This window comes from Stegodyphus dumicola, chromosome 2 (genome assembly GCF_044657685.1).
Source record: "Stegodyphus dumicola isolate Sdum_Otavi_A_Nest chromosome 2, ASM4465768v1".
NCBI lineage: Eukaryota > Metazoa > Arthropoda > Arachnida > Araneae > Eresidae > Stegodyphus > Stegodyphus dumicola.
Genome location: NC_140769.1, coordinates 171,998,491 through 172,026,457, shown reverse-complemented (window position 1 = coordinate 172,026,457; position 27,967 = coordinate 171,998,491). Strand labels below are relative to the sequence as shown.

Sequence of the window (27,967 nt, the reverse complement as noted above, 5' to 3'; positions counted from 1 at the left end):
GTTTCACCTCTGGGAAGAAATTCAGTAGGCAAAACGCCTTCCCTATCCCAGAAGACAGTGCACATGATTTTTTGTGATGACATTGTCACTTTGAACTTTTCTTTTTTCGGAGAATGAGTGTGTCTCCACTCCATCGATTGTTGTTTCGATTCTGGTGTGAAATGACACACCCAAGTTTCATCACCTGAGCATTTTTGGAACCCACCGGGAACACAGTTTGCGATAATTCAATGTACTAATTCATGGTACTTATTGTAGTTTCCGAATACGCTACGTATTTATTGCAGAGATTAAAAAAGTTTTAGCTGTTATCTGAAGTCCAAGTTTACATTATTTTCATTTCCATTGAAAACGAACATTCATAGCACACCCGAAAATCTGCAAATGAAGTGATGTAAACCTTATTCAAAGATCTGAAGACACCGATTTTATTAATTTTTATTCATACTTGTCAAAAAATATATAAGCACAGTTACAAATGTTTGAACTAAGAATAATCGCTTTGTTTGTAAATGCATTTATACACGAACAAAATTTTTTCAGTTAAAAATTAATGAAAAAAGAAACCTAACTAAATGGTGAGCCTCTACAAAGAGTGATGAAGATAATTTCTAGTAATTTCTTTCAAAACGTTTAAACCTAACTTTATCAGAATCGAAATGCCATCAAATATCAAACTATAGTATGATATAATGAAACTTATAATAATTTACATGACAATATATATTTTTTTATTAATACGTCGAGGAAGAGGTTGGTAAATAAGAAAATGAGATTTGGTTTCTATTATTTATTCTCATGTTTTGTTTCTCTTTGTCAGTTTTTCTCAAAACTTAGAAAGTTTTCATAATTTGTTTATTTTTAGTTTAAATTAAAGTAAGTAAATTAATGATAAAACATCCTAGAATTATTTGAAAGAAATGTCAGTCTAAAAGTTCAATAATTAACTGCCAGTATGTTCAAATTATATAGTGCAACCAACATATGTGCCAAACTTTAACAAGATTTATAAAAAATAAAAATTTGATATTTTTTCTTGTGCGATATTATTGTTATTTTTTTATATATGTTTTGATAAATATTTAGTTGACGAAATTTAAAATTATTAAAAATGTTTTTAATTTTGTTAATAAAATTTTCTATTTTGTAAAAAAAGAAAAAAAATCTGGTCCGTCAGATCTTTCACACTGTGTATTTGGGCCGTATGCAGTTTTTGTTTGAGACAACTGCTATATATCGTACATAATTTTTTTCATTTAAAACCATACTGATATTAACAAAAGTAGTTACAAATGTAGTTAAAAATTATTTATTCAGATTTAATTTTTAATTAACTCAACACACTTTCCTATCTATTTTGATAATATATTAACAAAATAATTCGTTAATATATTATCAAAATAGATAACTAAATTCTATTTTAGAGCCCTTTTAATTCTATTCTGAACGCTAGTTTGTTATTTCGAAGAGAAGCGTGTCTGTTCGAATAATATTTAAGCTAACAGAATCATGCACTAATTTCCATTTAGTTATTAATAAAATATAGTTTCTCCGAAAATGTTTAAAAATAAATTTTAATTTTAAACTGAAAAATCATTAAAAAAACACCTTTCAGTTGAAATGCTAGTTATAAAATCACTTCTGTAGGTACTAAAAGTATTTATGCCTAAAAATTAAATTAATGCTGTGGCATTGTTTCTGAAAATTTTAAGTAAATTTCTTTTTAATAAATATTTTATATTTTCTGATTACAGTTAATGAAAAGAAATGAATGTAGTAATTTATAATTCTACATAAAGTTAAATCCATGAAGCTTACATGCTAATTTCTCTAAAGATAACAAAATTCAACGCATCAGCTTATTCAGAAAGAAATTTTCTTAAAACCTGGAAACTGATAGACATCCACTATCTATCGAGGTAATTTTCCGTTTTCTTGAACATCTGAAACCAAATAAACAGATACCCATTTATGCTTCAATATCAGTTACACGTTTCTTATATAACGAACTCTTTCTTGCATCTGCAACGTTCTTTCTTGTCCGGTTGTTGAACCTCTGGTTGTGTTTGTTTAACAAGGTGCTCCGACTTCCGTAAAGAAAAAGATGACTAAGATTTATATTTACAAAATTTTGCCTAGTAAATATTATCATAGGGACGAGGATGTTTTGATTAATTTCCTGTTTCTGCAACATTAGCTTCCGTATATTGTTTTTCATATTACATAATTTGTTTATCAGTGACGCAAAGAATGAATTGACATAGCTTTAGTCCAACAAAATTATCTTAAGAGGAATTCTTTCAAAAACTTAAAAATTTATCAGAAAACTTAAATGTTAAGTGATAGTAGAAAATCTATTTACATTACGAATTTCACTTATGCTTTGGGATTATAACTATAGCTATGAAGCCTTATGTTGTAGAGGCCCACCAGCGGCCGAGCAGTAAAGACGCTGAACACTGGTAGTTCGGTCCGAGGTTCGAATCCCGCGAACGGGCTGGCTGCATGGGCGTTTTCGTGGTTTTCCCCATGTGTAACGTGTATACGAGCCAGTTTCCCTTAGAAAGTCCTCCACGAAAGGCATCCCTCCCCTTAGGCAGATAGCCCTAGTGTGCTTTGCCATAATTAAATACACCACCAAACACCTTATGTTGTAGTAAATGCAGCGATTAATTACATTCTTTTAATAACTGAAATTATACTAATTGAATCTTATTATAATTTTTCCTAATTTGAAACAATAGATTAGCAGGCTGAATTATTATAGTTAGGTAAAAGAATATTGTTTGAAACAAAAGTATACATTATACTTATTTATAGAAGATTAAGTGTTTCTCGTGGGACGTATACGTTGCCGAATTGTTTCTGTCAAACGCATAATCATGTTTTTCTAGAAACAAAATTTTTATAATCTTTCTCCTCCCAAAATAATGCTAACTGTTATATATTAGTAATAAAATAGGGGTTGATATGCAGGGTTATTCATTATTTCATGAAATGTTTTAAAAGCTCATAATAAATAAAATTCACTGATGATACATAGAGCCGTTCCAAGATATTTTTTCCCCTGAGGCAAAAAGGTAAACACGCGCCCCTATGTATTTACGTATATGTCTTTATATAAATGTCTTACTTTATGTCTTTAAATATATAGTAAGACATTTAGAACTAATATTTTACAAAGATCTCAAATTGAAATTCATAATTAATAAATTTCAAATAATCATAGAAATAGCTTAATGCGCGGTGCGCCCATTATTCTTGAGGCCGTAGACATGTGTGCGATAGCTCATTTCATCTTACGCGCTTTCCCCTTGTATGACTACAGACAAGAGCCACAGTATAGGTGATCCGACCATGAAGACATTGAAAGTTTGCGAAGAGGAGAGGCACAAAGACAGTAATCCTTGTAAACTCGCGTGGAGAAAATGATCAGTTGAGTCTTAATATTGAAGATTTTGATAACTATCGCAATCACGCGTTAGTTCCCCGTCCTATATGTCACCTTCATTTTAGTAGTAAGTTTAATTGAGACATTATCACTAATGACCTTTATTTTTATGGCAAATCTAATTATGGCAATTTTTTTATGAATGGCAAAATAATTCGTTAATATATTATCAAAATAGATAGGCAACTAAATTCTATTTTAGAGCCCTTTTAATTTTTTTCTGCGATTTGGTTTTATTGTTAGTATTTTAGAGCTTGTTTATCAATAAAGAAACGTATGTCTATCTGACTTTAATATCTTGCTCAAATATTTTTTTATCTTCTTAGAAAGAAGGAAAATTCTTTTAAAAATGAAATGTACTACAAAGTATGATATGTTTATTGCAATTAAAAACAACACGCATTTTAATTTTTTATTCAAAATAAAACACATGCATTTATATATTTTGTGTTTATAAATATAAATACGGGTAGATATATTAAAACAGATTTATAACGATAATTTTTATAACGGCTGTTAACAAACGATAGAGAGATAAACAGAAGGGTTAATTTACAAATTTAATATGAGAGTATAATTTAAATAAATTATTAAAAAATCTTAACTTAAAGCGTATAAAACAATATAAATTTTTAAGAAAGACGAGATCACCAATTATTGAGTAACAATTATACGTAAAAATCAAGACAACCGAAAACCATCTTTAGGTGAAACTATAAAAAACATGGTACTTGCTTAAAAATTGATATAGAAGTTCAGCAATCCCATTAAAAATAAATGCAAGAAAACTTGCATAATTTATGAATATTAAGCAATAATTTAATTGAGCACTCTTTCATATAAAGTAAACAATGTCACACTGACAAATTGTCCCCACAATTCAGATATAACGTTTCTTATAAAGTAAGAGTGAAGGCTGTAATATTTTAAATAATAAGTATAATGTAATGAAAGGACGTAAAAAATTAATTTTTGTAATCTCAATAGCTTTTATTTCCATAATCTCTCTACAAGCAGAAAGTTATCTCATACAGAAGTATAAGTGTATAATACTTCGCTATAATACCATAATTATCACGAGTGTGTGAAAAATTACAGATTTTATACTGTACTTCTTTCAGAATCTGCAGCATCCCATCTCTGAGTAACGGGGTCGAGATTCGTTGTCAAAAAGCGGTTTTGACTTCTTTATTACTACTTGCAATCGAGAATGGTTGCCCTGTAATGGAAAAGAAAAATCAATATGTGACAGCATATAAGACGGAAATATAAGCTCTCATCGCCTTTCATTGAAAATCTTGACACGCATAGCCTAACTCTCGACCAATCGTCTTTTCAGAACACCAACAAAGAATACTTGAAGTTTCATAAGATCACAGAATTTGATCCTGGATCTCTATAGACTTTAGGGCTTAAAAAGTAAATCCCGCATTACCATAAAACGTAGGTTGATAAAATGGATTTGATTCTCCCTTTTGCTGTTAAAGATCGAAAAAAAAAAGTTTCGGCTATTGAACTTGATTTTCTGTGTGCAGACGGGTGGGTGTAAAACGAATGAGTCGTCTGAGAGGTGTTCTTGCTTTTTAACCCTGAGACCCCCGGAGTGATTTATTGATGAACCCCGTTAAAAGGCCTCTCATCGTAGATACCTTTTTTTTTTTTTTTTTCGTTAGTTGATTTTGAGACCTCAAAAGGGCTTGCTGAATTCACATTATCAACTAGGTCAAGCTAAAAATAAATTCTAATATGTTTGTCAGCAAGACACGTGCCGTTGCCCTGTTGTTACGGCTTAAACTATTTTAAAAAAATTGGTAATCTGATATTTTTATTGGGCTATAACGTCAACTCAGTTAATATTGCTTCATTTACAAATTGGAGGTTTACGATAATCTTAACCGAGTCAGTCGAGCCCCTTTTATTAAGCCCAACCACATTTGCTCGCTTAGTATCTGTATGTCACATTCTGGTTATTGTTTTCATATTTCAAGAGTTTTTATTATTATTACAATTAAGTTAGGTCAAATAATAGTCATATTATGGCTCTATGTATTAAGTGTTATACGATGTATTTCTTCTTTAAGTCTTTAAAAGGTTATTATTTTTTGTTGCTTATTGTTAAAAATCTACATGTCATAAATTCCTAATTTTTTACAGCATGTAACAAACAATATATGAGGGAAATAACTTTTGGGTAATTCAATATTAAACAAATGAACATGTTTAGCATATTAATTAGCATAAATAAGCAAAACAAATAATAATTCAACACTGACCGCAGTTTTGTTCAAGATCAATGAACAACTTCCGCAATAGAACTCTATAACTTCTGCTCTCTTTATCACCGTAATAGTTAACTCTTTGATAAAGATGGGCTTGAAATCCAATGAAACTGCGTCGGTAAATTACGTTTTTACTTATTTTTCCTAATTATTAGTATGGACTTATTCGTTTCTTTTGTTCCAAAAGTTCTCTAAATTTCAGTATTTAATGCAGGAAGTTAATTTTGATATAATCCTTATATTTCACTAATATTATATAGAAATTAGGATATTTAATAGTCGCATAGTTTCTTCCTATAAAAGAAAGAGTAGGCAACCAAAATAATAGTCAAAAATGATTTATTCAATATACTAAATCTGTCGTAAATTACAAAGGTAATTTTCCAGTATACCTGCCAGCAGAAGAAACTACTCATTATCACTTTCAGTACTTTTCTGTTTATTATTATTTGTTGCTATGAGTGTAACGCTTTGATCGGGGAAAATCTGATTTAAATATTTCCATTTCACCGAAAATATCGCTCTCCTTTGAATTCATGTTTATGCAGTCTACATTGCATTCTAACTATTCGTTCAATTTTATGCGTTTTTTAAATCTTTACTGAATTTTGGATTATACTGCAATTTGGAAAGAGAATTATTTTGATTATATGATCAGCGATACATCACTTAAAAATGAATTTTTCTTCTTGTTTTGAGACAGCAATTTGTGATGTTACTTATTTTATTTGTAATTTTAAAAATAATAAAATCAAATCGCATTTTATGCGTTAAAGATACGGTAAGTCTCTTTCCTTTTTTTCCCATTAAAACTTTTTTTTTAAATTTGTCGTTGCTAATTTTTCATCTTTAATGATTCTCAAAAAATCTAATGTCTCTACAAATTAATCTGTAATGCACTTTATAGGTTTGTCCTTTTTGTAGATCAAAGAACTGCGTCAGATTTTCTCCTACTGTGAAGAACTTCTCTCTGATTTTAACGCGAGTCCGTGTTTAAATTTTTTCCGCGGCTTTCTTTAACTTTTTTTCAATGTCTTGGATCATATCTTGAAATTAATTCATTTTCGACCAAACCCCACTGGCTAGTTTCTTGAAAATTTTCACTTTCGCGTAGACAGTGTTGCTATAATATTTTACAAAATGTTTCTCAAAATTCGACACATACTTTTTTGATTTAATACTAAACATTTCTCACTGATCCTTTTTTAGCGGTCGAAGTAATCATTGCAAAATTTTAATGTGTACAACGCTAGGTAGGCTGAAAATAGTTTTCCAAATGAAATTTTTTCGAAATTTCTAACATAATATGCCGAATTTGAGTTTGTTATACTTATCAAGTAGTTGGTAACTGGGTTGATTTTTTTAAAAAGATTTAATCTTTTATTTTTAGCAGTTTCATGATTTTAAGTGATTGATGTAACAGGATTTCTTAATCAAACAAGGATTTAAATTAACTGAATAGAATTTTATGCTCTATTAGAAAGAATAATTTTCCTTTCTTAAGATGCCTTTGTTAACATGTCATTTTGCACAAGTATAAAGTAAAATATATAAAACATTTATATATTACTTAAATTATATAATTTAATATAAATTGCTGAAACATAAAAATTTCTTGCCTACCTTTTTTATCGTAATTTATAATCTTGGGGTTGTTAATAGTGTCAGATTTTAAAATTAGAATACCAAAGCGAAATTTAAATGAATTGGAGGTAATCATTATTACACAAGTCACTTTTTTACTGTAATTTCAGTAGTTTCCTGAAGTCTTGTAAGTGTCATAATGCAGTTCGTAAAGATGTACTTTATTATTCCTTTTAGCCATATTGAGATATATGTACAAGGATACTGTTATAGCTAAAAAATTATTTTTCTCGTTTTAGCACATTCGATTAAAACCTGCAATTTTAAAGTATATTTCTTTTTTAATAGGTTTTTCTGATTACAATTAACTTACTTTGTTTACATTGACCCCAATTTGGTATTTACACATATTTATGTTTCTCATAAGTTACATGAATGAATTTACAAAAATGAAATAATTTTTCATTAATTTTGTCTGTACAACTTCAATGAGTCAGAGTATAAATTATTTAAAATTTATCAGCATTATTTATTATTTTACTGAAACAAAATCATTAATTATATATTTTATCATTTATAGTAATGTCAATAGATGTCATAGGTTTTAACAAGGGGAGTTATTTATTATAATGTTCTGTCTAATTTTAAAGTTTTTTTGTCTAATGAATGTAAAATGTTTTTATGATGGCTCTCGTATTTGTTTTCAGGCATTTCTTTATAGAGATACAATCATTAAAAAATTCAAATACATAGTTTGATTACTTTATTTCTTATTGTTAAAATATATGTAACAAAAATAATAGATCTACTCATACTGCTATTACTCTGGAAGCGGTAACACGCCCTTAAATTATATAGGAAAAAACGCAGATTCTGGGTCAAAGCATAACCCTAAGAATTTAGTAATACTTTACTTTTCATCAATGTGTTAATTGTCTTAGTAGCTAATAGCTTTATTTTTACTTCGGGTTTAAAAATCTCTCTTCCTTGAAAATAGGCTCTTGATTGTTATTTTAACCGAGTGACTTTAAAGGTCAGTAAGGCAATAAAGCTAAGAATATTGTTGCTCCTGATGGGTGCTTATTGGGGACTGTAGTTATAGTTCTGAACTTACTCATTTTGATAGTCGATGGATTTTTAATTTCCGTTTGTAAAACCTTTGCATTACTAGCTTTAATAATATTGTGATCGTTAAGCCTGATTGTTAGATCGCTGCTCGCAGAATTACAGAAAGCAGAAAACATAAGCCTTTTTTTTGAAAAAAAAATTAATCGTTAATTACCTTATAATTGGGAAGTTCAGTTGGCATCACACATACAAATCCTTCTCCTTGTTTGAAATAAATCCCTTCTATCGTTCAGGTCTTACTGACCGACTATATCCTTAACACTAATTTATGCACGACATCAGCTGGAGACAATAACGAAGTAATTGAGAAAAATACTGACTTACTCTACCCCTGTCTATTCAGAGACTTTGCTGCAATTAATATTACATCAGAATAATTTTTGAGCGTTTTTTACAAATATATTAAAACAATTTACGTTTAGGAGGAATTTGTAGGTGATATTTATTATTAAATAACTATCAAATGATGGTAATTCTGCATTTAAAATAAGTAATCTTTTAGTAATTAAGTAAAATATTAAACACAATTTGGTTATTCGCTATAAGTAAAATATTAAATACAAATTCGTTCGTCACTAATGTAAGAAACATAAAACAACCATTTAATAACTGTAACTAAAATAATTAGATGAATTAATATTTATTTCACATAGTAATTAATTGGAAAATCTAAATATAATGACCAATATTAATAATATCACAAAACCGCCTATTGCAGGGTTTTGAATTGTTCATAAAATATTGTAAAATTATAATTCAATAGTAAAAGATTGTTTGGAAGAAGAAACAATATTACAGGGTCTGTAATTTCACCTGTCCTGAATAAATAAATCTGTTTTGAAACTTTTTAATCAACGTAATAAGCAATTTAGAACGCTAAAATCATAATATTGGCTACATTGAAAGTTTTTGCAACGATATAATAATATATGGGTTTAATCAGCATTGATTTGCATGTTTGATTAATCATATATATGTAAGATAAAAATATGTAAAAGAGCTTTATAATTTAATAATAGCCTTTTAATTCCTCATTTTTAAACTAGGTATTTCCTAATTCAGAAGTCAAACAACAAAAATCAGCGTTATACCTACAAAATTTTCACAGGACTAGTTTCGATGGTTTTACCGAACCATCATCTTCAGCTGCAAAACCGCAAATGAACAAGATAGAAAATAATGATTAGATAAGATAAGAAAGCCTGGACAAGAATAAGCAAGTGGCGCCATCTGTTGGCGAAACCAGAACTAAAACATAATTTCTCTAAAAGCCGAAGGCAAATTTGGATTGGAATTAGGATCGTTAACTAGAACAGAAAGATTTTTTTGAATGTGAAATGCCTCTAGAAAATCCAGTTCTCCAATGGAAGATGTTTTTTGAATAATTTTGGCTGCAGAAAAATTGAAAGTGGGATTTTCGGACCAACAATGTTGAGCAACAGAAGACCTCTGTGTTTCCTTTTTTCTAACATATGCCTCATGTTCTTTGACGCGAAATTTTAAGGCTCTCTTAGTTTGGCCATTGTAAATTAAACCACACTGGCAAGGAATCCTATAAATACCCCAGGAATTCATATCCGGAATGGGGTCCCTGAGTATAGAAGTTGGAATTTTATTGATGGGAGAATAAACAACCCGAAAGTTAAATTTCTGCAAAATATGTGCAACTTTATAGCTAATTGATGGAAAGAAGGGAATGACAACAGAATTTTTATAATCTCCTAAAATAAGAGTGTGGCTTTTAGTGTGTTGAGATGAGAATTTTTTAACTGCTTGATTAATAATGTTGGGTGAAAAGCCCCTGTCAATAGCTATTGCTTTTAAATAATTTAGTTCTTCATCAAGGGCTAGTTTAGAGGAGCAAACTTGAAGAGCACGGAAAACATAGGAATAAAATGAAGCTAACTTTTGTTTAGTCGGATGACATGATTTAAAGTGTGGTGGAAGGCAAACCGATGAAGGTTTACGGTAAACTGTAGTACTGGAGTTGGATGTGTTACGTGTGACCAGAATGTCGAGAAACGGAAGAGAATTGCAAGTCTCAAGTTCAAAAGTGAACTGAATAGCAGGATCAATAGAATTCATTGTTGAAAGAACTTTATTTAACTCATCTTTATTACCTTCAAACAGGGTAAAAGTATCGTCTACGTAGCGGAACCATGCCGGGAAGTTTAAAGTTTCAAACAATTTTGATTCATAGTAATGCATGTAGATATCAGCCAGGATGGGACTGAGGGGGCTTCCCATGGCTAATCCCTCAGTTTGCTTGTAATATTTATTTTGGAAAACAAAATGTATTTGTTTCAAACAGAGTTGAGTGAGAGAAATTAGCTCATCAATTTCGATGCAAGAGAAATGAAATTCTCGAAGTCTGGTTTCTAGACATCTTAATGCACCCTCCACTGGGACATTGGTGAATAATGATTTTACATCAAAAGAAACCATGAGTAAATTACTAGGAGAAATGTTTTTAACCTTTTTTACAAACTCTATTGAATTTTTTATGGTGTAAATGTTATTGTCTAATAGAGTGGAAAATCTAGACACTAAATATTTAGCTAAAGGATACGAGGCAGTACCTAAATTTGATACAATAGGGCGGAAAGGAATACCACTTTTATGAATTTTGGGAAGAGCATATAATCTGGCACAATTCGCAACAGATGGGATAAGCGAATGTTTTAAGTTGCTTGAAATGATTTGCGAAGATTTGATCGCAGTTTTTATTTTGATAAGTCCGAAGGTGAAGGATCTTTAGGGATCGGATTATATGGTCCTTCGTTTAAGAGTTTAGTGACACCATCAATGTAAGTTCTCTTATCCATGACGACTATCTGGCCACCTTTGTCGGCCTTTGAAATGATAATATCCGGGTTAGAATGAATTTCGCGCATTGTAGCTCTTTCTCTCGCAGTTAGATTTGGTTTCAAAGGTTTATTATTGAATTTCACATTATGAGCGATAAGATGCCTAATCATTTCTTTCTGTGAATCTGAAACTTTACTGAACTTGAAAGCTAAAAAGGTATTTCCTCTTTATTCTAGAAATTAATATTTAATCTGCCTCGACTGCCAAATTTCTTATTCACAGTGGATCGGCATTTCGGTATTCAACGAAATCAGAATTCTTCCTCTTCAATATGCCACCTAAAAGCTTTGTCAACAGAGTTTCTACGATCTACGTCTATGCGGTTCTATAGCAGTACTTCTAAAATTTCTTTTTATTACACACGCACACACATATATATATATACAGATATGATTAATCAAATATGCAAATCAATAGCGTCAATCAATCAATATATATACAGGGGTTGGACAAAAATATGGAAACACCTTTAAAAAAACACGTTTCTTTGCTTAATATGGTGTAGGAAACCCGTTGGCATCCAAAACAGCTTGCAGTCTTCTCGGAATGAATAAATACAGTTCCTGTATGTTTGCCAAGGGATATTATACCATTCTGCCTGCAAAACGGTGGCAAGTTCAGATAACGATGTTGGCGGTGGATAACGAGAACGCACTTTCCGTTCCAATGTAGACCACAAAGGTTCGATAATATTCAGGTCTGGTGACTGTGGTGGCCAGAGGAGATGGGACAACTCATCCTCGTGCTCAGAAAACCAGTCCTGGACAATGTGAGTTGTGTGAACAGGGGCTTTGTCGTCTTGGAAGACACCATCACCATCGGGGAACAAAGTTTGTACCATGGGATGAACTTGATCGGCCAAAATGTTCACATAAGTCTTGGCAGTCATGTGCCCTGACACAGTTTTATTGGGGCTAGCAGAGAACCACGATATGGCTGCCCAAACCATAACAGAACCCCCGCCATGTTTCACTCTTGGCAACAAGCAGTCTGTATTATAGGCTTGAGATGGCGTTCTCCAGACGTAAACTCGGCCAGAAGTGGGAAACAATGTGAAAGAAGACTCGTCAGACCATATTACTCGCTTCCACTGCTCTATAGTCCAGGCTTTATGACTTAAACACCCCCTTTTTCTGTTACGGGCATTAGCATCACTGATGAGTGGCTTCTCAATTGCAGCACGGCCAGCAATTCCCTGTTTATGAAGCTCCCTTCTAATTGTTTTGGTAGTCACAGGGTTCGGTAACACAACATTCATTTCAGCAGTAACTTTTGCAACTGTGGTCTTCTTATTTTTCGTCACAATTGCCCTTAATGATCGTCTGTCATGATCACTCAGGACACACTTTCGTCCGCGCTGTGATTTAGCAGATGATGTTTTTCCGCTTTTCAAATATGCGGAATAAATCTTCGATACAGTATCTCTTGAAACACTAAACACCTCGGCTACCTTGCTTACGGAAGCACCTACCATACGTGCTCCAACAATTTGCCCACGTTCGAAGTCTGTTAACTCTGACATAATGCAATGACAACCTCACATAACAGTACTCTGACAACAACTGAACTGTTTAGCACATTTACGAAGTTGTATAGTCAGTAGTCAGTGTCAGTAGTCAAAAACGCCAGCGCCACCTACATATTTCATTAAAATCAATCTTTCTTTTCAAACATGCATTTCACAAGGTGTTTCCATATTTTTGTCCATCCACTCTCTCTCTCTCTCTCTCTATATATATATATATGTATTATTATTACACACACGCACATATATATATATATGTATTATTATTACACACACGCACATATATATATATATATATATATATGTAATAATAGCAACGAAAAGACGGAGCAGCGTCGATGCGTAATATCTATATGGGATAGATCGTAAATTCGTATTGAAGAGGAAGAATTCTTATTGAGCAGTTTGCTAATATGTTGAATTCGTAATATCTAAAAAACTTGGAAGTCGAGCAAGTTTTAATTCCATTTTTATTTGCGACTGACATTTGTGGCCACAGTACACTTGGCCTATTCAAGAATGAGCCTATTCAAGAACATTTACATTTTTTATATTATTGCGATAGGAAGAGAAATTGTGTACAAGCACAGACAGAACCTAAAGTACGTAATTATCCAATATGGAAGCATACGAAAAGAAAGGTTTTGGTTTGAGTTAAAAGTTTCAGTTCCCAATTATTACGTCATCAGCGCTGTTCAGGCCATGCATGATCTAGAAATGACGCAATTCAGAGACGTTATTACAATGTTTAAAACGGAGAGGGAGAATTAAAGGGAATTAGGGGTTAGTTATTATAATTTTGATTGTATTAAATTATAATTTTGATTTACATATTTTTTATCTTACACTTACTTTTTTTATGTTAGGTAGATAGCCACCTGTAAGCAAATTAATATTCCACTTACCATATTTTAATTAAATATTTTTCAACTATTGACCGCTAAATAGATATTATGCTGTCTCTCTGTATATAATAAGCAAGCTGTATTAGATCATACAAATTTGTTGCTGTTAAAAGAATTTATAGTATACTTAAAGTGTTGTCATAAAAAGATTTAGAATGCGGTTTTCTTTTATATGATAATAGTAGCAATTTTTTTAATACTTGCTTTGTTTGATTTAGTTATTTGTATAGATTTCTGTTTCTTTCACATAACTGTCCCTAATCACTAAGGCAGTTACGCGAGAGAAAGAGAAAACTACCTGAAACTGAAGTGCGTTTCATAATAACAAAATCAAAATTATACTTATCGCAAACTTCTTCATGTTATGACATTAAATGGTGTATTGGTCGATCCGATCACTAAAACAAGTGAAGCGCTGCTTTCTCCTTTTATATAATGTATATTCCTTTCCATCAAGAGGCTGCTCGTTGAACCATTATATTTTTCCTAATCTCATCGATATGAATCGACAAAGACACGCGAGTTTTTTAATTCATTCCACTAAAATAATGTTTTTGTTATTATTCAATATTAGACACCTGCGATTAATGAACATATAATGATGCTTGCTGATTTGTTGCAGCTAAATAACGACAGGAAAAGTGCTATCTTAATGATTGGAGTAATACTGCACGAAACTCTTTAATGCATGTGACATTTTCGTGGCTAATGTTCCGAAAACTTTATCTTGAGGAATGAGAGCTTTAAACAAGGTGTAAAGTTGGAGCTTGGTTTCGTAAATCTCTTTCTTTTCTTTTAGTGTGGTAAGATTGCACCATTTGATGGAATGTCTGAAGCAATAGCCATAAGTCGTGCTGAATTTTAAAAGCATGTATACTATTGCTTTACTGCTATTTAATACCAAGATATGAATAATGTTTTTTACCCTTGAAGAATTTTTAATAAAAATAAAATACTGATAGTTATCATTTCTTCATTAAATACTGCTTACTCTCTAGTAATTATCAAAAATCAAATTACTAAAAAGTAAAACGTTGCTTAAAACTTCTGTAAATTCTCTAGGCACAGGGAAAGGCTTATATAATAAATGCAATTTAACTCCTTTTTCGATGCAATAATTCTTATTCTTTCCCAGCACAATGTGAGAAAAAAGCCTCAATTTAAAATTACCCTGCTCCCCCAAAAAAAGGTTTTGAACGTTTTCTGAAAGAATCAGCCAGTTTATTAATTCTCTTTAAATTGAATATGAGCCTTTTCCTCTTGAAAAATAAGAATCTTCTTTGTTTTAAACAAAAGAGCGGAAGAATCATTTTTAGCACAAAAATGTACTAATAATTTTGGTATAAGTATTAATTTTTGTAAGCATATTTAATAATAAGCATTAATATAGTAATTTTAAATGTAGGTATTTTTTTTTTTCAATTTGCAAATATTAGTTCTTCTGTAAGACCAGTTACATTTCAGAAAACTTTTCACTTAAATTGAGTTTTTAGTATCAAAAATTAATTAGTACTTTTCTTTTTTAAGCACATCTTGCTATCTTTTGCTATAACTAAAAATATTTAACTCTAATTTTCCAATGTTACAGCTTTTTCCTTCAACAGGAAGCGAGAGAAGGAAATTATTTATTTAACTAAAAGGTGAAAGTGAAAACCCATATTTCTTAAACCAACTCCACCTCAGTCTTAGAAAGTGCTCGGATATCAATGTTAAATCCAGTTTGTTGATTTAAGGTGGGACTGTTGTTCAGCTTCTCTTCCCTTCTTGTGTCAACATCCTCGACATATTATTCAGAATTTTTTTATGTATTTCTGTCTGTGTTAGAAAGGCAATGAATTGTTTTAAAAGTGAATCATTCGCGTGGTAAAATTGGGCACGCGTAATTAACACATTGTTTTTTTTACATAATAAAAACATGCCATAAATGTTGTCTTAAAATATTTTTATATATGCATATTTTGGCAATAATAATATAAAACTGGTTATTAAACATAATTATGAAAATACAATAATAATATTAATACTAAACTTAAACTGAGCAAACAATTAATTGCTATATTGAAGCACACCTTCCCTACATTGTTTTGTTGCAATGCGACATTAAATTTAACAGTAGTGTATAAAAAGTATTACCAAACATCTATATATAAGTTCAGTTACTCTCAGCAATCATACTTTTATTAGATATGATATGACCTAAAATTCTACAAAACAAGGCTGTAGTTCATATCCGTAAAATATGCCTCTGGAGCCGTTTGTTACTGACATAAAAGCGCTTGTGTTGTACATTTAATTTGTAGGCCAATAAATAGCACGCTGTTTTTCTATTCATGACGTCACAGAATTCTTCCTTAATGAAAACATTAGCTTGTAGGTATCACGCTTCATTAAAACCAAGATCATCAAAATCACTTATTTGAATTCATTAATCAACACTTAATTAAGATAGAACAGTTGTTGTTGTGACTAATCTCACATGTATGACCTAATCAGAATAAGCCCACGAAGAAGGAGTACAAAGCCGTTTGCAAAAGCGTTAGGCACTATACAGGTGACAGTGCGATTTTGCCCAGTTCCATCCCAATTTTGAGGGAAAGCAATCCGGGGGTGGGGCATTCTGAAGGTCTACAATATGTCTTCCATTACCAAAAATTTCTCGAGAAGGTCTTTCGGCTTCCCATATTTTAAGAGTGCTCCAGTGCGTCAAAGATGTTATAAATTTACAAGACCCATGCCTTTGCCGAGATTCGAACCCGGGCCCTTCGATACGGTAGACAAAGTCACTAACCACTATCCCTTTGGGCAGCAGATAGAACAATAAATGAATGCCAGGAAAAATCATTCTTATGATTGAAAACGCGTTAAAGACCGAAATTCGCTATGAAACCTTAAGCTGAGATGTTGATCTAGTCAAAAAATAAGTGTGTAACATAAACTTTCTCATATATTAAGTTTAAGTGCTCATTGGAAAAAGAAGCAGAAATATGTCTTTCATTGATGGACAGAAAGCTGTTCATGAAAGCAAAAGCAAAATAAAATTCTATTGCATCACTGGCATCATTATCTGATATTATTCCTAAGAAATATAATTAACTCTCATTCTCAAGAGTGTATCTGTCTTTCCTTCAGATACGGTAAACAAAATATAACTCATTTATGAATTCATAAAAGTAATGATTCATGGTTAGAATAACATAGTTCATAGGTATGTATATTACAAAGATCTGGTTAGGTGAAACCAAAAGTACTATTTTTAGATGTGATCAAGAATAACAGTGAAGAAATTAAAAGAAAAATTGTAACTAAAAGGTGTGTCAGAAATATGGCTTGCCTTCCATCATTATGACAATTTTATGGTTATAGGAACTGAAAACACTATATAGATTTATTTTATTTCTTATTTTATGGCTTATAAGCGAACGTTTCTTTAATACTTATCGATGTTTCAGCATTGCTGCTTCTGCTTCTCCTTTCAGAAAATCTTTGCTGTATGGTTTCTTGCAGTAAGCAGTCTTTTAATTCTCCAACTGCAGGTGGATGGCAACATTATTATATGCCTTAAAGTCTCATTTTAACAGTCTCAAAATTTCGTAATTAATTCTGGTGTGTTATCGACACATTGAAGTTGGTTATTCACTTAGGCTCAAACACGTAAATCTTAAGCAAAATAAGCTCACCAGCGGCCGAGCGGAAAAGTCGATGAACACTGGTAGTTTATTTGAAACGCGTATCCATAATTCTGACTTACAATATGGAGAATCATTCTTTTATGTTCCAATATTAATACTGTCTTAGAGGCAGATCATAGGTATTGATAAATGATGCCGTCTGGAATCATTTTTAAGTGATAAACTTTGAATGAAAAGCAGAGGATAATTTCACATTGAAAGGGGATGTTTCTTTTTAATGAAGAAATTGTTAACACCACCTAACAAAGTACTAATATATATATACAAGATAATGTTACTAAAATTGTAAAATTTTTGTAAAATAAAAATACTAAATACAAAAAATATAAAATACAAAAATATATTTCTAAAATGCAAAGATCACAATCAATAAGAATAACAGTTCAAAGAAAGAAAAATCAAATATAGCTTATCTTAATATTCCCTTAATTCTATTACTATAACACTAAAAGTTCATGGTAAATAATAATAGTAACACGAGGTTTTAAAGTTTCAAATTCTTAATCTGTGTTCTGGAGCACACTTATAGCTCGCAAAACAGTTTCTTTTTTATGGGATTAGGATTATTTTGATGTACCAGCTGGAATTTATTGAAACATTTGACTGCAGTTTACTGTCTGTTATACAAAGTTTTTCTACATGCTCTCAAATAACATTTTTATAAAATCAAAATTTGCTTGATTTATATACGAACCATTTCCGTTGGAATCCTCCACAACGTTATTCTCCACATAATTAGGTAGGTATCTCTCATGTGCGTTGCTATATACAAACAAGCAAATAAAGAAATAAAAATAAAAATTGTCATTTCAAAATATCAATCAATATCTCTAATTGTATAAACAAAAGATTTGATATTTGGCTGTTAGCAAATGCAAATTACGAGCATTTGAAACATATATTACATGTGATAAATTAGGTGTTATACGTATAGTGTAAAAGAGATGAATTATGAATATTTTAAATTATGGTCGCTATTTATTATTACTACATAATTACTTCTATTTTTAACGATTTATACGAATTACAATGTTTGCATATACCGGTTTTCTTAGAAAAGATACGGTAAATTGAAAAATTCTCAATTTTTTCTAATGTTTTTGTCGAACGATCTTTATTCGCGTCATCATATTGAATATCATACTTATTATTTGTATGGAATATACGTTTATCTTTTTAAAATTAATTGATTGTTTATTTAAACTATTTGAATTGAGTAATATCTTAACATCTTTATTCGCGTGATCATATTGAATACCATACTTATTGTTGTATGGAATATAGGTTTATCATTTTAAAATTAATTAATTTTATTTAAAATACTTGAATTGAGTAATATCATAACATTTATAAATTGTTAATTCTTAAGGAAAGTGTAATTTTTTCCCTCTGGACATTTGTAAAGTTTTCCTTGATCTGGTAATAGTTAAGTTGTCCAAAACCTCTAACAGCGAATTATTACTAGGTCTGAAGTAACCAAAAAGCCTTGGAAAGGTTTTAAAGAAACCTTTTTTATTTAAACAGAAAATAGAACATAAATGCATTCACAGCTTCAAATGATTAACTAAAGGAACGGTCAAATTCAAATTAAAAAGTAGACAAGTAGTCAAAGACTACGCAATTTAAGTAATATTCTAAGCTGGCTCAGTAATGCTAACCGGAGCGTCAAAATCAATTTGTCTGCAGCGAACGCAAAGCCGAAACTTAACAACTGTCAAAGTGGCAAGTACTAAACGCAGCGCGCAGGCCCGAAATACGCTCTGTCTTAAAATCCTGAAATTCAAATTTAAATGCCAGCTAAACGCATTTACATTCTAGTGAGGATTTGGATTGGATTATTCAATTATGGCAAAGCACGCGAGGGCTATCTGCCTAAAGGGAGGGATGGAGGACTTTCTAATGGAACTGGCTCGTTTACACGTTACACATGGGGAAATCACGAACCTCGAATTCGAACCTCGGACCAAACTACCAGTGTTCAGCGTCTTTACCGCTCGGCCGCTGGTAGGCCTGAAACTGAAAAGAGTAGTAAAGGCTGAAATTATAAATAACTGGTTAATTTAAATATTAACTTTATAAATTCATCCAAAATTCTCCAACAGTAATACAGAACATGTTTTTGAACTTACCATGTAAGCTGTATCTTTCCTGGAATAACTTAATGAAATATGGCAATTAAATAAGTCATAGAAAATATTTACATTTTTACAGGCAAATATTTACATAGTAATAGTAATAGTATTTCTAACACGTTTAATAGTATTTCTAACATGCACCTATACTTTATTTACATCTTACACTACAATTATCTAAATTAGCTTCCTTATTTATAATTTGTAGAAGAAGATTTGTAGACATTTTTAAACAATTAAATATGAATCCTTTTAATAAGAAAGACATATTTTGAAACAAGTGAAAGATCAAAGATAATAATGTCACCATTTGTCCGCAAAGAAAGCTTTAATGAAACGCTCTCCGTGAATTGGAGCATTTAATATAAGACTTGAAAGGTAAATACTGATTATGTGTTTGACTGTTATCTCAGAGCATCTTCATGCTGTCAAACAGGAAGCTTTATCATTTCTAAATTTAACTGCTCCTTTAATGAGTTTGCGTCTCATACTTCGATACTTGAAACATTTTATTTTCTAAACCTCACATTTTCTGGATCCTGTTCTAACCTTCCCCTTTTTTAGGGGTGGTCAGGAGCGGCAGAAATGTTAATGGAAGAATTTTGTCGAAAAGATTGCAGCTGCTAAGTTGCAAAAGACTTTGTATCATTCTTGATAGATTTGCATAAGGGGGAAAAAGATAGATAGAAATATCTCATATGAAATATGGAAAAAAGATCAAACTTTCGATTAATTTATAAAAATTTGATTTCATAAAGAAAGTTTTAAAATTTTAGGCTTTTTGAAAGAAATAAATGTACTCATTAAAGGAAACTTCCTGCAGACATGTTTTCAATAAGTTTATTAAACTGACATCGAAATTAAAATGTTTACTTAGTGTAAAAGTATTCATTATTAAATTATGTTAAATAAATCGACAGAAAGGGAAAGCTAAATGTTTTCGTTTTAAGTCCACTTTAGAAAAAGTTACGAAACCGAGTTTTACAGTAGACCGATTTTTCGTTTATTCATACAAACATTGAAATCTTTTGCGTTTTTTTATGAGCAGTAAAATGTAGTCATCAGTTTAGCTGAAGTTTATTAACTTTCTGTAAACTTCTAGTTATGTGAAGTTATAAACGTCTTTATGGACCTGAATCCAGTTTTCTGCCATGTCTGGTACGATATAAATTTAATTAAGCCGTATGAAGTTTTATTTATTCGATAATATTATCTTATTTTTAAGAATTTGAAAAAAGGAGCTAGTTAAAAACGTGGTACGTTTTAATAATATTGATATATTTTGATAGAAAAAATTAATAAAATAATAATTGCTTTTAAAAGCGCGCATTTCCGTTTTACAGTATTGGAAATACGTATATAATGCCATACTTTTTTGTATGTTGGTTATAGAATTTGTAGCTTGCATTATATTTAACACATCATTAGGCATTTTAGCTTGTTTTGATTCCTGCCGTCACACCTCCAAGCTGAGTTAAGTGCATTTTCAGGGAAAAAGTTCAGTTTCATTACTGTTGGTTAAAAAGGATTATTTATTAAAGAAAATCTTTTACAAGAAATCTGCTTTGGAACAGATTGGATTGCTGGATTGGGAAAAACTACCATATGTCTATCTGTTATAGGTGGAATGCTTGTATGGAGAATGTTTTAAAAAACTGATCCATATTTATTTCATACACCAGATCAAAAAACTGTTACGTATCATCCATTTTACCGCCAGGAATAGTCAGACCATATGGTTTCACAGCCCAAACCATTCAAGTAATACTTACTACGAATCATTTACATCTGGAAATAGTTGAAATGCTGCAGAAAATGACTTGCTTGAAATCTCAGGAAAGATTTAAAATCATGCTACATCTGCCGTCTAATATTTTAATGCTATTGCAATTCACATGTTAATTTCAAGCTCATATCACTTTGGTTTCATAGAAAGCTAAAACTGCTAAGTAATGGCCATGAAGCAAAATTGCAGTCGTTCGCTTGATTTGATACTGGAAAAGCATAATATCAACGTTGATGCAAATAAAATTCATATCTGAATTTTCCCCTTAAAATAATTATGAAGCTAGTTTTAATAAATTCACTTTTATAAGTAGATTCTAAGCCAACTGTTAACTTCAATCACTACGTGTTTGTTGTTTTAGTCAAATTGCACAAGTATGTTTAGTAAACAGATATTTGTATGTCAAAAAGGGCTGAAAATATGCTGTGAGTGTTTCAAAATGACATCAAGTCTTTTAGGTTAATTTTGACAAATTTTATAAAGTACGAGTAATAACATAAATTACACACTTTGAATCCCTTATTAAATGAAAATATTTAGTTGATATTTCTGTAAATCAAATTTCTGATGTCTGGCATTTTAATGCTATACTTCATGAATTTTCTTCAATCCTATATCACATTAGTTCATATTTCCCAGATGTGAAACTGCTACCAATGCCTTTGGGACTAAGGCTACGGTTAGTAGATAAGAAGCTTGAAATCCCCTCAAAATGAAATGGATTAAAGACTAAGTTTCCTTAAGAAAGTTTACTATGAAGGCATGGTTCTCCTTTAGTAAATAGACTTAGGGTGTTTTGCGATATTTTATTTATAATTTAATTAATAATTAATCATGGCTTACTGAAACCCCCCCCCCTTTTTTTTTTTTTTTTTTTTTTTTTTTTTTTTTTTGACAAAGATTAAGTTTTTATAAAAATCACTGTCCAAGACTATTAGATTTATATATATCATCTTATACAGTTTTAATCAATTTAACTAATTGAAAACACTTCTTTTTTCCTAAAATATTAATATTTATAGGCATAATTTGGTAGCTTATTTTTCTGCTACTGAAATTATTCCATTAAATTCCTCACGATTGCAGATTAAGGATACGTTTTTAACACATATATTTCCTTGTTTGATAACGTGAAACAATGCCTACCGAACGGTAGCTCTTGTTTTTAAATTATATATTGCGTGAAAAAAAGGGCCGACATTTTGATTGGAGATGTTCAGCACATTCAACAGCATACAATTTATCATCCTCATCAAATAAACTCTTGAGAGTGTGAAAAGAACTGTGTAATTGTAGTAGTCAATCCATAAAACAGAATTAGGTTGACGTTTGAGCGCTTAAAAGCTTAACTTTTTCTATTTGGTTTCTTTCTTATTTCAATCGAAGATCTATCTGAATCTCTCGATGATGAGAGCCTTTTACTTCCGTAAAACCACACTGTCAGCTGCAGGAACATCTACAAAATTTCGTTCAGAACTGTTTTGTGCATACACGTTTAAAGCTACACAGATAACTGGGTCCTCACGTAGCCTTTTCTTAAACGAGCTGTTCAAATTGTAATACATATCTGATTACAAAAACATATTAATTATATGTAATTATTTCGCAACAATTCAAAATAAATATGATTTTCGAAGAAATCAGTATTGGTTTAGGATTCGAGTAGATCAACATTGACTTAAAAAGTCCAGTATTGTGAAATGAAAAAATAATTATTGACCACCAAATATTGTGAAATTCAATTTAAATATTATTAAAATGATTTTATAAATTGTTTATTTTAAAATAATTATTGACCGCCAAATATTGTGAAATTTAATTTAAATGTTATTAGGATTATTTTATAAACTGTGCTCTTTACCTGCAATACGCTGAGAGAATAACTTTTATTTTTACGGTGGATATTGTAAATATTATGCTTGTCACTGATGGTAGCATAGATCATACAAGTTAAAAATTCCGGGCTGTGCAAAGATTAATGACAAGCTTGTAATGGATATTTGAGTGCCGCCTTTAAAAAGCGGGCGAAACTCAGTCACATTCTACCGTTGATTTAAATTTTTTCTGATAAACTCTTTTATGACTTTACCCAGTTTAATGCATCCGTAATCTTAATAATTTTTAACCTTTTAACTTTCCTTATGGAGAAAGATCTGTATTAATTTGCTTTCCGAAATGGACTGAATCTTTTCATATGAATCAAGTTAAACTTGGATATTGCCTTTTAAATAAATTAATTTTAAAGCAAACTGAAGTCCTCAACTGCTCGGGTTTAATTTTTCTTTGCATATTATCTCCTTCCACTAGTGCCCACAAATGAGCAAGTGGCTAAAAGCATCGAACTCTGGTTGTTCATCCTAGATTTGTCAGGGTGAACGAGCTGGCTTCCCTAATCAAATCATTCATACTAGAACAGTAGCAACACAGTTAATCGAAATGGCTTACAATAGGTACCCAAGAATTAATTTTTCTCCAGTAAAATTAGCGCAAAATGTTTAATGTTTAGAGCAAATTAAAGTTTGCTCTTATTTTAAAACTATTTTATTATTTTTATGTTCATATAAAATGTGAAAAGATGTTTTTTCCGTCTTACATTTAAATATTTCAGATGCTTTTATTCTTTTTTATGTAAAAAATATCGAAATCAGAGGTTGTTACTTCATACTTGTTCTTAACCCTTTGGGTACATTTGAGGACTTGTCATGCACTTGTTTTGCCTAAGTTATGGATAATGAATCTTAATCTTCATTCAAACTAGGGTAAAATTAAACATGTACGTTCTTGTTCATGGCAAAAGTGATTGGTATCAGTTATAAGAGCAAGTTTCCTCCAGTACTTCAGTGAATGTTGTTTGTGAAAAGTCAACAGAAGAAGTTTTTCAAATAAATCCGTACCCTAAGAGTTAAAACCCTTCTTTCAATACCGTTTGATATTTTTTTATAGTCTCTTACGCGTTGGCGCGAACTTTCCATATTTACACTATGCTCTATCTTACTGCTAAATATTCTTGTTTGAATCTGTGCATAATCAAATTTTGTTTTGGCTTATATGAACTAGAGAATATCTGGAATGACATATCTACGAAATAATACAATTGTAATTTTAGTAACTGTAACATCTGATTTCTTATAAAAGTTATGGCATTTTTTTTTCATTCAAAAGCAACAGCATAAAGTGTGCAGCACGTGCTTAGTTGTATCAGAAGTAATCTTTTGTTCAACGTCATCAATGCATGTCTCTCAATATTATGCTATCTGTTCTTGTGTAGATTGACGTATAATTGTACTCATAGTTTTCTCTCCTGACACATTTATGACAAAGTATGGAAACATAATGTTTGTTCTATATTGTGTATATCTGGTATGATCTTCTTTAACTCATTGTTACAATTATATGACAACTGGTAATCGTACTGGAACCAACAAACTTCGTGATTGAACTTTTGGATGTTATTACTATGATTTAGTACAAATTCCAGTGCCTGTGAGTTATATGACTTGAATCTTGCATGAACTGCACAATATTTTGCTTTGGACAAAACATTTAGTACTGGATTATAGAACATAAAGTATGTTCATTTACACTTGGACTCTAGAGATCAGACTTGATTCTTTCATGAGTATATACTTCATTTCAATAGCGTACAGATTCTGAACGGAGTGTTGATCCTTATTATTCATTTACTTGTGTTTCTCTATTATATATGACTGACATTTATCTAACTATGATCTTCTATTTAAAAGTTTTGCAATTATTGTTACCATGTTTGTTACTATAGACGGCTGTCAATTCCTGTCTTAACTATTCTGGAAAATCTTAATATAATAACTTTAGATGTATTTCTTCAACGTATGCAATGTATCCAAATAACTCTGTATATTGTATAAATGTAAAAACTTTGAAATTTGCCTTTGACAATTAATGCCCGTGGTTGTATTCCGTTTGTTACCTTTAGGCTAACTTAGGTCGGAAGTTGCTCAGTAGGTCAGTGTAGTCTCTTACGCGTAGAAAACATATCTACAAGCAAATAAAAGTTATAAGTTATCTCGTTATTTTCTGAAACATGTGGGTTCATCTATAGTTTGTGAAACTGTATGAAATACTGTAAAACAACGAGATTTTGATGGAGGAAAAATATCTATGACTGGAAATTAAAAACTATACTATGAAGTTCACATATTCTTCTGGATATCTTTCCATTAATTCTGCGAATACTAGAGAGAATGATCGGAGTAATAAGTATGAGGCATTTCCACTGACAAAACAAAATTTAGAAATATCGGAAAATTTTCAGCATTTAAAAATTTTTTTGCTGTAATATGATAATCTATAACGTTTTAATTTGATATACATCCTAAATAAGCAAGTATATTAATTTGAATCAGAAAAAAAATAATAAAGTAAGTTAGGTGCATGTTGTGTCCTAGACTTTCATTTCTTTTTAGCCCAAAAAAGGCTATTAGTCTCGAAATGGGATTTTGCATCGGTTCATTATAAATAGCGTATCAGCTTTCAAATTGGTGCAGCCAAATATTATGTCTCTGTATTATTTTCAAAGAAATTAAAGAATGAAGAATCTGCATGTATGTATGTATGCATGTTTCTGGCATTGCGAAAATCGACGTTGCCTAGAGACATCAAATTTTGAATAACATAGTCCTCCATCCGAACATGTGCACCTGGAAGTCCGAATTTTGAATTTCAAAACTGTGTTATTATTTGCTTTATATTTTATAACACGTTAATGATTTTTTAATCAACAAACTCAACGATTTCAAGAGACCATTGGTAACATTATACGGAATAAAACATTTTTATCTCCAGCGCGCTAGACTGTCTGTCGGAAATTCTGAATATAAGCTGTTTCTAAATATTATGTCGTGATTTTGTGGTTGACTTGAATTTTATGTGGCGTAAGTGTGAAGAACGTGATATGTAAGAAGTAAAGTTAACACATAAAAAGTTAATAAGAAAAAGACAAAAGCAATATTTTGTGAGCCATCTTACTAAAAAAAAAAAAAACTGAATATTGATATGTTAAACTGAGAAAAGATTGAAAAAATTTTTTTTAATTTTTTAAATGTATTCCAACACTTAATATCATGCATTGGAAATTCTCAACATGTGCTGTGTGATTTTATCGAAATGTATGCGGCGTAAATACGAAGAAAACTATACCTAATAATTAAGTTTTTTTTAAAGGGGGGGAACAGCTATTAAGAGGGAGTGCAAATTCAAATAATACAATGAATAGTAGACTGCGAGCTTAGCCCCAGCGTAAAACCTTAACAAACTCTTTTGAACGATTGTTAAAATCTGAAACCTTTCAGAATTTTTTTTAAATATATCGAGTTTTGCTATTAATTTAAAACATGCACTTTCAATACGAGTTTAAAAAATGTGCTTATAAATTACAAATGCAGTTCAGAAAAGAAATAGACATTATATAAAACCGAAAGCATTTTGTGGTGTTAATAAAATGTAATGTAATAAAATAATTTTTTCTAATTTAAAAAGTGTTGGATTTTAAAAAGAATAAAGGATAGTTAAAGTGAACATGTTTTAGAATGGAAGTATCTATAATGCCGATCTCTGATTTTAACATATAAAAAAAAAAATGCGCGAAGCGAGAAATTTTCTATAACGTAAATATAAAAGCTACTTACTGCCCATGACAGGCACATTCAGTAAACACTAGAAACGGAGTCTTAAGTTATCTCACGTGTTGGAGTCTAAAAGCAACTTTTAGCAATATGGCAGCGGACCCTTGCTCTGAATACAGGGTGTGGGCAATATATACGAAAATTGTGGGCACTAGAATCAAATTCGTGAGGATTCTTCTTTTCTTCTTTTCTTCGCTTATTATTTGCCTACAGGTGAACCAGTTCCGTCTAGTACTTTCAAAATGCAATAAATTCCGAGAAAAAAAAACGGAACAGTCTTGTTATTTCGATTTTTTGGGTGTATCTTGTTGATGCAGCATGAGTGAAGAGGAAGGGTTCATGAACCCGGGTTCCTGGTATTTTCGTAAAGAAAAGATTCTTTGAAGCTTTATTTTTGAATTTTTAAATGTAATGTTATACATGAAATGGTAATTTTTAAATCCTCCTCATGTGCAGTGATGCGTTTTTAACCATTTCTGATGCTATGCTTTTATCTTCTAGTTACTCCTATAGTTTATATAAAAGGAAACTTTATCGCCATTTCCGGAATGTTGTTCAGTTTTATCTTGGAAAAATTAGTATAAAGTAAAAATATTAGTTGAACAATGTTCATTCTTTGTTTAGAAAACCAGGAAGGATATTAATTCTAAATATACCCGGAAAAATATAGCTGTATGAACAAATAAAATGTTGTTAACTACTTTTTAACTTAAACGGTGAATACAAAGAACACTGGATCATTCTTCAGAAACTAATCATCCAAATTTTTTAACCAACTATTGTTTCCTTATTTCAGTTTTAAAGGAAAATACTTATTGTATAAGCATATTCCAGGGTGGCCAACCTGCGGCTCGCGAGCCACATGCAGCTCTTTGAACGATTATTTGTGGCTCTCGATAAATGTACCACGGTTTCCTTTTCATTTTTGTGTTATTATATTTTAAAAAATTATCATCG

At 30.9% G+C, this 27,967-nt stretch overlaps 1 long non-coding RNA gene across 1 annotated transcript in view; it reads right to left on the bottom strand.

The window, feature by feature from the left end:
* Positions 1-4,432: 4,432 nt before the first annotated feature.
* LOC118181804 (uncharacterized) overlaps positions 4,433-27,967 on the bottom strand; it is a 111,116-nt gene continuing 87,581 nt past the window's right edge. The window contains exons 2-3 of the long non-coding RNA XR_004756952.2: positions 18,124-18,191; positions 4,433-4,670 (exon numbers count right to left, since the gene is read on the bottom strand). This is a non-coding gene — a long non-coding RNA (uncharacterized LOC118181804). The remainder of the gene's footprint in view (positions 4,671-18,123; positions 18,192-27,967) is intronic.